We start from the raw sequence: 12,202 nt of genomic DNA, 5'->3' as shown, positions 1-12,202 counted from the left end.
AGTGGAATAGCTGGATCGAATAGGAGCTCAATTTCCAGATTTTGAAGGGATCTCCATATCGCTTTCCATAGATGTTGGACTAGATGGCATTCCCACCAGCAGTGGATAAGGGTTCCTTTCTCTCCACATCCCAGCCAGCACTGATTGTTCTCATTCTTTGTGATGTGCGCCAATCTCTGTGGTGTGAGGTGGTATCTCATCATTGTTTTGATTTGCATCTTCCTGATGATTAGTGACGAGGAGCATTTTTTCATGTGCCTTTTGGCCATTTGCATTTCTTTTTTATCAAAGCATCTGTTCATTTCTTCTCCCCTTTTTTTGATGGGATTAGATGTTTATTTCTTGTAAAGTTCTGTCAGTGCCCTGTATATTTTGGATATTAGCCCCTTATCTGATGGGTGTTGATGAATAGTTTCTCCAACTCATTGGGTGGCTTTTGTATCCTGGCATCCAAAGGGTAATCAGAGAATACTTTGAGAAACTTTATGCCACTAAACATGAGAACCTAGAAGAAATGGAAAGATTCTTGGACTTATAACCTTCCACAGTTAAGTAAGGTGGATGTAGCATATCTAAACACCCAATCACTACTGAGGAAATTGAAATTGTAATCAAACATCTGCCCAAAAAAAAAAGCCCAGGCCCAGATGGATTTCCTAATGAATTCTTTCAAATCTTTCAATAGGAGCTACTACCAATCCAAACCAGGCTCTTCCATGAAATTGAAAAAAACGGGAACACTCCCAAACAGCTTTTATGAAGCCAACATCACCTTGATACCAAAATCAGACTGAGATGCTGCCAAAAAATAAAATTACAGACCAATATCCCTGATGAATGCAAATGCAAAGATCTTCAACAAAATCCTGGCAAATAGGATCCAATGCATCATCAAGAAGATCATACACTACGACTAAGTATGTTTCATCCCAGGAATACAAAGATGGTTTAACATATGTAAGTCTATCAACATCATACACAACATCAACAAGAAAAAAATTAAAATCACAAGATTATATCAATAGATGCAGAGAAAGCATTTGATAAGGTCCAACACCCATTCTTGATCAAAACTCTCAGCAAGATGGGAATGGAAGGAACATTTCTCAATCTAGTTGAAGCCATCTACCACAAGCAAATATTATCCTCAATGGAGAAAAACTAAAAGCCTTCCCTCTAAATTTTGTTACAAGACAATGCTGTCCTCTCTCAACACTCTTCAACATAGTACTGAAAGTTCTTGCTATAGCGATTAGGCAACAAAAAGATATCAAGGGAATCCAGATAGGAAAGGAAGAAGTAAAGCTCTCATTGTTTGCATATGACATGATACTCTACTTAGAAAACCCTAAAGACTCTACCAAAAAGCTTCTAGAAACAATAGACTCATATAGCAAGGTGGCAGGCTACAAAATTAACACACAGAAATCAATGGCCTTTTTATAGACCAATAATGATATGGAAGAGAAGGACGTCAAGAAGGCAATCCCATTCACATTAGTGCCACACAAACTCAAATATCTTGGAGTGAACTTGACCAAAGACGTGAAGGACCTATACAAAGAAAACTATAAAGCCCTGCTCCAAGAAATAAGAGAGGACACACAGAAATGGAAACACATACCATACCCTGCTCATGGATTGGCAGGTTTAACATCATTAAAATGGCAATACTCCCCAAAGCATTACGTAGATTTAATGCGATCTCCTTAAAAATACCCATAACATTCTTCAAAGAAGTGGATCAAATTCTTATGACGTTCATCTGGAACAATAAACACCCTCGAAAGCACTCCTAGGGAAAAGGAAAATGGGAGGCATTACTTTTCCCAGGTTTAAACTGTACTACAAAGCAATAGTTATGAAAACAGCATGGTATTGGAATAAAGACAGACCCTCAGATTAGTGGAATAGGCTTGAGTTCTCAGACAATGTTCCCCAGAAATACAATCACCTAATTTTTGACAAAGGAGCAGGAAATCTTAAGTGTTGCAGGGTAAACCTCTTCAACAAGTGTGCTGGCGGAACTGGTTAGCCACTTGCAAAAAAGCGAACATAGACCCCCAGTTAACATCAACTAGGAAGGTAAAATCCAAATGGATTAATGACCTAGATATCAGCCGGGCGTGGTGGCGCATGCCTGTAGTCCCAGCTACTCGGGAGGCTGAGGCCGGAGAATCGCTTGAGTCCAGGAGTTCTGGGCTGCAGTGCGCTATGCCGATCCGGTGTCTGCACTAAGTTTGGCATCAATATGGTGACCCCCCGGGAGCGGGGACCACCAGGTTGCCTAAGGAGGGGCGAACCAGCCCAGGTCGGAAACGGAGCAAGTCTAAGCTTCCGTGCTGGTAAGTAGTGGGATCGTGCCTGTGAATAGCCACTGCACTCCAGCCTGGGCAACATAGTGAGACCCTGTCTCTTTTGGCATTTTGAAGGATTAAATTACCTAAATAAGGTCTTAAAAATTTTTTTACAAAAGACCTAGATATCAAACCTGATACCATAAGTTATATAGAACAACATGTCAGTAAAACACTCCATAACATTGAGACTAAAGGCATCTTCAAGGAGGAAACTGCACTTTCCAAAGAAGTGGAAGCAGAGATCAACAGATGGGAATACATTAAGCTGAGAAGCTTCTATACCAACTCTCTTATTTTTTTTTTATTGCAAGGTAGTAAACAGCAAATTTCTCATGACTTTACAACTTGTGGTTTCCTTGAAAAAATTCTTGAATTTCCTTGAAAAAATAACTCACAATACCTGTGCATAATAACCTACTGTATTCAAAGAAATACAGTAGAAAGTATTAGATGTCTTTTATATACATTTCTAATATATCTTTTTTATAATAGGAGTATTAAAATATAATGTTTAAGTAGTGTGCCTGTTACATAGAAATGTGCATATAATAGCTTGTATAGAAAAAAATAGGTGCAGAAGCAAATTTTATCTTGTTTTGTTTTATTTGAATATAGTATTTTAGAGTAAAATAAAAACAAATGACAGAATATTATCTGGAGTGATATTACTGCAGATAGTGAAATAGCCTTACACGTGGCTGATCCATATTCACTCTGGTACTCCATAGGGTTCCCTGAGCAAGGCCAAGAGTGATCCAGAGCACACAGCCAGATTCCACACTGTGAGCACACGAAGGATCCCAGGGTAAGTCCTGAGCACCAGTGAATGTGATTCCCCCTCCCCCCAAAAAGGAAGTTAACAATGTGTTGGGTTTGGTACTTGTTTTTGATTTTCAGTGGAAAAATGATTTTGCAGATATGCATGTATATATATTCTTATATATACATATAAATCTCATTCACATATATATCTTATACATGTATCTGTATATTCTCACATACACATTCATATATAAGAAGTTTATAATATACTGAAAGTTAATAGCATAACAAGCTTTGAGTGTAGACTGGGTCCTACATAATATCTGCTTTTTGAATATTTGATGTGAACAAAGAGAAAAAAAGTTCAAATTTTTTTTTCACATTTCTGGCTCTGCAAAGCAAATCAGTGTTATTGCTAGTCTTCAGAATTACCATCCAATCAGCTGCTCCAAAAAATATTTGCATCTATTCCCCGCAAGCCCATTAAACATATTGTCCTTGAGATTTTTTTCCTAACAAAAGAAAAGAAGAAAACTTTATGCATACACTCTAGGCAGAAATTGTAATCCTTAGATATATCTTGATAAGCTCCTTGAAGTTTAGGCTGGCAGGTATTTAAAACTGCTTGGGGACCATTTACAGAAGAGCCGTTCAGAAGAAAATATCTTACGTATCCCATATATTGTGGTTATGACTATATAGTTACATATTCTGACTCTCTGAGCAAAGTGAATTAAATTATTTAATCTACTTTGCATTTCCATCTCATCTACCAGGTGTTCAGGAATTCTGCAGGAACTTAAGGACTTTATTTGTATGTATTATCAAGTTTAAGTATTATACAGCTGTGAGAGCACTTGCTAATTTTTTTCACTCATTCTACTTGGTTTATACCCTCTTAAATACGGTAATTGCATCAGGCATAAGGGATATGGCAGCACATTAGATGTGGCAGCGCATTGTGTATTCGTGGATTTTAAGTAAATGTGCTATAAATATTGTGAGCTTTGCATCAATGGGGCACCATATAAATACAAAAAGAGAAAATACAAATTGTCATTTGTGGTGATTTTACAAAGTATTTCCTCAGAGGTGGAAAAGCTGAAACTTCCTTGCAGGATGTAATAAAGTTTTGTAAATATGGTTTTTTTGTCTACTCCGAAAACTGACTCTCTGGGTATGACAGTTGTAAACAGATTTTAACTAGTTTGAAGTAGATATAATCATAAACAATAAATTATAAAACATTTCAAAGGGTCTTTTATGACTATGTAAAACCAGAAAAGTGTTTTTAATATTTTAGATTAAAATTATATGCATTATAAATATGAAATTATATATATTATATTATATATAAATTATATATTATTATATTATATTATATTATATATTATATATAATATTATATAATTATTTAGATTTAGAAATACATAATAAGATGTCCAACCAGTTAAATTGTAGGATTTATTTATTTATTTTTATTAATATCTTTATTTAAACACTGTGATTACAAATATGATTGTAGTTGGGTTTCAGTCATGTAAAGAACACCCCCCTTATCCAGTGCAACATTACCATCACCAAAGTTCCAAATCTCTCTCCTCCCCACCCTACCCTGGCTTGTACTCTAGACAGGCTTTCTACTTCCCTGATTCATTCACATTGTTTTGATAGTTCTAAATGTAGTTATTTCTCTAACTGTGCTCATCACTCTTTGTGGAGAGTTTCACATTGTGATCTGGAACTTCCAGCCTTCCTCTACTTTGTCTCTGAGAAAAAATGTACTTTATTTTACTTAAAACCCTGAGATGAGTGAGAATATTCTGAGTTTATCTCTCTCCATCTGACATATTTCACTCAGCATAATAGATTCCATGTGCATCCATGTATAGAAAAAATTCAAGACTTTATCTTTCTTGATGGCCACATAATATTCCATTGTGTCTATGTACCACAGTTTCTTTAGCCATTCATCTGCTGAAGACATCTTGGTTGTTTCCAGAGTCTGGTTATTGTAAACAGTGCTGCAATGAATATAGGTGAGAGGAAGGGATTTTTGTATTGTATTCTTGTGTTCCTAGAGTGTATCCCTTGGAATGGTATAGCTGGATTGTATGGGAGCTCAATTGCCTGTTTTTGGAGGAATCTCCATATCGCTTTCCATAAAGGTTGGACTAGATAGCATTCCCACCAGAAGTGAGTGAAAGTTCCTTTCTCTCCGCATCCCTGCTAGCACTGCATGTTCTCATTCTTTGTGATGTGTGCCAATCTTTGTAATGTGAGATGGTACCTCATAGTTATTTTGATTTGTAACTCTAATGATTAGTGATGTGGAGCATTTTATCATGTACCTTTTGGGCATTTGTATTTCTTCTTTGACAAAGTATCTTTTCATTTCTTCTCCCCATTTTTGATGGGATTAGATTTTTTCTTGTAAAGTTCTGTCAGTGCCTTGTATATTTAGGATATTATCCCCTTATCTGAAGGGTATTATGTGAATAGCTTTTTCCCACTCAGTGAGTGACTCTTCTATCCAGATCACTATTTTCTTTGAGGTGCAGAAGCTTCTCAGCTTAATATATTCCCATCTGTTTATCTCTGCTTCTACTTGTTTGGAGAGTGCTGTTTACTCCTTAAAGATGCATTTAGTCTCAATGTCATGGAGTGTTTTACCTACATGTTGTTATATATATCTTATGGTTTCAGGTTTGATATCAAGGTCTTTAATCCATTTGGATTTTACCTTCATACATGGTGATAGCTGGGGGTCTTCGTTCGCTTTTTTGCAAGTGGCTAACCAATTGTACCAACACTTGTTGAAGAGGCTTTCCTTGCTCCATTTAGAATTTTTATCAAAAATTATGTGATTGTATGTCTGGGGAATATTCTCTGAGTACTCAATCCTATTGCACTGATCTGAGGGTCTGTCTTTATTTCAATACCATGCTGTTTTGAATAACTATTGCTTTGTAATTCAGTTTAAAATTGGGGATATTAATGCCTCCCATGTTTCTTTGCCCAATTATTGCTTTAGCTATTTGAGGGAGTTTATTGTTCCAGGTGAATCTCAGAAGTGTTTGATCAACTTCTTTGAAGTATGTCATGGGTATCTTTAAAGGATGGCATTAAATCTGTACAATGTTTTGGGGAATATTGCTATTTTAATGATGTTAATCCCACCAATCCATTAGCGAGGTTATGTGTTTCCATTTCCGCGTGTTTTCTCTTATTTCTTAGAATGGGGTTTTATAGTTTTCTTTGTATAAGTCCTTGAAGTCCTTAGTCAAGTTGACTCCAAGATATTTGAGTTTGTGTGACACTAATGTGAATGGGGTTGTTTTCTTAATGTCCATTTCTTCCTATCATTATTGGTGTATTAAAAGGCCATTCATTTCTAATTTTGTATCCTGCCACATTGCTATATGCATCTATTGATTCTAGAAGCTTTTTGATAGTCTTTAAGGTTTTCTAAGTAGAGTATCTTGTCATCTGCAAACAGAGAGAGCTTGATTTCTTCCTTTCCCATCTGAATCCCTTTGATATCTTTTTCTTGCTTAATTGCTATAGCAAGTACTTCTAGTACTATATTGAATAAGAGTGGTGAGAGAGGACATCTTTGTCTTGTACCAGAATTTACAGGAAAGGCTTTTAGTTTTTCTTCATTGAGGATATTTGTCATTGGCTTGTGATAAATGTCCTTAACTAGATTGAGAAAGGTTCCTTTTATTCTCATCTTGCTGAGAGAATCAAGAATGAGTGTTGGACCTTATCAAATGCTTTCTCTGCATCCATTGATATGATCATATGATTTTTATTTTTATGTTGTTGACGTTGTATATTATGTTTATAGATTTATGGATGTTAAACCATCCTTGTATTCCTGGGATGAAACTATTGGTCATAGTGTATGATCTTGATGAGGCATTGGATCTAATTTGCCAGGATTTTGTTGAAAATCTTTGCATCTGTGTTCATCAGGGATATTGATCTGTAATTTTCTTTTTTGGCAGCATCTATGTCTGGTTTTGGTATTACGGTGATGTTGGATTCATAAAAGCTGTTTGGGAATGTTCCCATTTTTCCAATTTCATAAAACAGCCTGGGCAGGATTGCTAGTAGTTCTTTTTGAAAGGTTTGAAAGAATTCATTAGTGAATCCAACTGGGCCTGGGCCTTTGTTTTGGGGCAGACATTTGATTACCATTTTAATTATCTCAATATTTATGGGGTGTTTAGATATGCTACAACCTCTTTATTCAACCGTGGAAGGTTATAAGATTCCAAGAATTTATCTATTTCTGCCTGGTTCTCATGTTTAGTGGCATAGAGTTTCTTAAAGTAGTCTCTGATTACTCTTTGAATCTCTGCAATATCTGAAGCAATCTCCCCTTTCCGTTTTTAATACAGTTGATCAAGTTGCTCTTTCTTTTCTTTGTAAGTTTTGCCAATGGTCTATCAATTTTGTTTGTTTTTTCAAAGAATCAACTTTTTTGTTGATCTTTCAGATTGGTTTATGGATTTCCACTTCACTGATTTCTGCTCTAAGCTTTGTTATTTCCTTCTGTCTCCCTATTTTTGGTTCCTTGTGTTGATCATTACTAATTCTATAAGCTGTGTCATTAACTTATTCAGGTATGTCCCTTCTTCCTTTCTGATGTGTGCTTGCAAAGCTAAAAATTTTCCTCTCTGTTCTGAGAGTTTGTGTTTTCATTGTCATTTCTTTCCAGGAAAGTTTTGATTTCCTCTTTGATATCATCTCGGACCCACTGGTTATTAAGTAGTAGGCTATTTAATCTCCCGTTTTTAAGGTTTTCCTTCTGTTTCTTTATAGTTCACATCTAATTTTAGAGCCTTGTCAGTGAATCTAGCCTGCAAAATTTCTATCCTCTTGATTTTATATACCAGTAACTGATCTATCCTGGAGAATGACTCATGCATATTGGAGAAGAATGTGTATCTGGGTTTCTAGGGATGGAGTGTCCTATATATATCTACTAGGTTCTTTCTTCCATTTCTCTTTTAAGGGCTAGTATAATTTTCTTGGGATTCAGTGTGGTCTAAATAGTAAGTTTTGACAGGACCATTTGAGGTCTCCTACAATTATTATGTTATTATTGATATCCTCTTTCAAATTTGTCAATAATTGTATGAGATAATTTGCTGGTCTCTCATTGGGTGCGTATATGTTTAGTAGTGCAATTTCTTTCCACTGCACATTTTGATCATACTAATCCACTTTGATTAGTATGATGTGTCCATCATCCCCTTACAACTTTTCTGAGTCTAAAGTTTGTGTCATCTGGGGCTGGAGAGATAGCATGGAGATAAAGTATTTGCCTTGCATGTTGAAGGATGATGGTTCAAATCCAGGCATTCCACATGGTCCTCTGAGCCCGCCAGGAGCGATTTCTGAGCATAGAGCCAGGAGTAACCCTGAGTGCTGCCAGATGTGACTCAAAAAACAAAAAAGTTTGTGTCATTTGATAATTTATATGGTCACCCAAGGTTTTTTATGGGTGTTTGCTTAAGTAATTTTTCCTCCACCCTTTGATTTTTGAGACTACGTTTGTTTTGACTATTCAGGTTTGTTTCTTGTAAGCAGCAGATAGGTGGATTTATATTTTTGACCCATTTCCCTACTCTTTGTCTCTTAATTGGTGCATTATTCCATTGACATTTAGGGAGATGATTGTCATGGAATTTAATGTCATCTTTGTGTATAAGTTTGGTGTGTCTGTTGGTCTGCCTTGTCTTAAAGTATACCTTTCAGTTTTTTTCTTTAAGGCTGGTTTTGCATCTGTAAAGTTTCTGAGCTTATCCGTGAAGCTATGTATCCTTCCTTCAAATCTGAATGTGATTCAGGCTGGGTGCACTATTTTAGGTGTAGCCTCCATTTCATTCAATCTTGTCACAATATCCCACCACTGTCTTTTGGCCTTGAGAGTTTCTTGTGACTTGTCTGCTATAAATCTTAAGGATGCTCCTTTGAATGTAATTTCCCTTTTTGATCTTGCTGCTTTCAGTATTCTATTTTTAACTGTGGGATTCGTCATTGTGACTAGGATGTGTCTTGAGGTGTTTTTCTTAGGGTCTCCTTTAGCTGGAACTCTTCCGGCATACAGGATTTGATTGCATGCAGTCTTTAACTCTGGGAGTTTCTCTGTGATGATGTCTTTGACTGTTGATTCTTCCTGAGGATCTCCTTTCTGGACCTTTGGGACTTCAATGACTCATGCTGTTTCTGTTGAGTTTATCAAAGACTTCTATCTTCATCTGTTCACATTCTTTGAGTACTTTTTTTATTGTCTGCTCATTTGCCTTAAGGTTCTTTGCCAATTTCTTTTGCTGTATGGAGTTGTTCTGCATTTCATCTTCCAGTTCACTGATTCTGTCCTCAGCTTTTTTTACCCTGTTGGAAAGGCTTTCCATTAAAGTTTTCAGTTCACCATTACAGTTACTGTGTTTTTCAGGTCTGTTATTTCAGTTTGGAGTTTTCTGATTTCTATCTTTGTGTTCTGTTCAGTTAGAGCTATGTTGTTGTTGTTGTTGTTGTTGTTGTTGTTGTTGTTGTTATTTCCATGAGGATCCTCCATATTTCTACTATAAACTCCTTATCTGAGAGAGTAATCAGTTGGTTGGCATTTTTCGGGTCATCAGAGCTGCCATCTTCATTTAATATTTCTGATTTTGGCTTGCTGTTTCCCCTTTGTCATGTTTGCTGTGTGGTTGTTTTTTTTCTGCTTTACGGTGGAGTAATTACTAGAGATGCATGTGGTTATGTGCACCTCTGGGCCCAACCTGCTCAGATTTTGGTTTCGAATCCTCAGAGGTCATGTATTGGTGTCAGCTGTGGCAACTCGGACTCCCTGTTGAGGCGTGTCCAGGGTACCTCAGTCTCTCTGCATTCTTTAGGAATTCTGTGCGAGGGTTGGTCTCAAATCTACACCGCTTAAACACCCACAATAAAGATGAATTAATTTTTTAGTATCACTATATACAGACAACTTTAGGTAAGAACATTACAAAAACAAAATTATTTGTTATATTTTTATTTCCCTAAATTTCTAATTGTTTAATTCTAAAAATGTGTCAAAAGTATTTGATTTCACTGAATAATCCAGGCTCTAGCCTTCTTTTTTGCTTCATACATTTTAGCTACTCTGATCTATTAAAAATTAACACACTTAAATGATTTATACCATAGGCTTCCAGCTTTCTGTTTCTATTGAGGTAGTGACAATTACCTATTTTATTGTAATAGTTTTAATTATTTTACAGCTGTTTATTTTAATTCTATTTCACACCAAACATTATTTTTTTAACATTCATTGCTCTGTTGTTTGCTCAAAAAACTTCCACTGTTCTACTTTATGTAGAAGTTTTTCTATATATTAATAAAAATTTTTTAGACTATGTCCAGTTTTTACATTATAACAGCCTGGGTGGAACCTAGTTCGATTCCCAGCGTCCCATATGGTCCCCCTACATGCCAGGGGCAATTTCTGAGCGCAGAACCTGGAGTAACCCCTGAGTGCTACTGGATGTAGCCCCAAACCAAATTGATCAATAAATAAAAGAAAAATAATAAATAAATTGAGAAATCATTTCTATTTTAAACTTACTGTTTTATCACTTTAAAACATTCCTATTGCAGATTTCTATAGAAATCTTACGTATATTAAAGTATCTAAACATAATTCCTCACTTTGGCTTTTATTATTCTGCTTGTTTCAAATTTGTTATTTGAAGTTAATTAGGCTATGTTATTATATGTCTTTAAATTATATGGATGCATTATTCTTTAGTTTGATTGGTGATATAGACGGATGTTACATAGTTATTTATTCCATATGTTATTGGCAGAATTGGACTTTTTCAAAATAATACAGGCTTATTATTTCAAGCTTTTTTTATTCCCTATTTCTACATCATAAGCTATGTTAAAACTACTTATTTAAAAACAATTATACGATAGCCTGTCAAAATTTGAAATTATAAGTCAGGAATATGAATAGAGTTCTGCTTGGTAATTCTTCTTTAGTATCCATGAAAGTTATAGTAGTTTATTTTCTGATTTAATCAAATTTATTAATAAAATATTTTAGTATATACAGTACTGTATTACATTACTTTAAGAACACATCAATTGGAGCTAATAACATGTTAGAAAGATAGCTAAATATATACTTTCCCATCATAACCTTTGTTTGCTGGAGTATATACCTTGGTAGACTCACAATTTTTCTTTTGTTTTGATCAAGTGATTTATTAAGTCTTGGAATAGATAATACAGATTCCTTCATTCTGGGCTAGAGTTAGCAGCCTATAATTCCAATCCCCTTTTGCCTAAAGGTCAGTGTTAAAACAAAAACCAATTAGTAAATTAAACACCCTCTGTCTTATTTCATAACAATATCAAATCTAGCACAGCCTATTAATATGTAATATATATTATTAAGAATTGCATATTAAACATGTTGCATTGATATTATATCAAAGTGCTAAGGGGTATACACATGAATAATGTGTATAAATGAAACATGGACACTTTATTTGCATTTGGTATTCTTAGAAGGAAGAATATAATTAAATAAATTGTGCCCCAAAGGGTTCTAGGAGTGGCCCAACTCTCCCAGGAGCATAATTTGGGAGATTCCCTAATAAATTAAAATAAAATAAAATATATAGAAAAGAAAGCCAATGGCCCTCTTGCTAACACTTTTCTATGGTCTGAATGTAAGTAATAACCAGACATGATTGTTATAATAAATTTCATTTTTTGGACTGTCCTGAACTACAGCTTGTGGATTTTCATGACAACAATAAAAGCACATCCACAGAGTATACTGTGATCTTTACCTGAAACTACAAGTCTGGAAACATGACTCCAGGACAGAATCTCAGTGCACTGCCCACACCCCGAGCCCCATTATTACTATGATATATAGCACGTTGATCTCAAAAGCAGAACCTGCCCTGAAGGCAATAAGCATAATAGTTTCATTTGTGCTGCCCCTCTCTGGAGTCAAATTTTTGCCATTCCTAATGTTCAATTTTGCAGACTCAGGTACTGAAAAGCTT

This window comes from Suncus etruscus, chromosome 3, assembly GCF_024139225.1.
Source record: "Suncus etruscus isolate mSunEtr1 chromosome 3, mSunEtr1.pri.cur, whole genome shotgun sequence".
Classification (NCBI taxonomy): Eukaryota; Metazoa; Chordata; class Mammalia; order Eulipotyphla; family Soricidae; genus Suncus; species Suncus etruscus.
The sequence above is the reverse complement of the archived record's forward strand: the minus strand, read 5'-3'. Positions refer to the sequence as shown.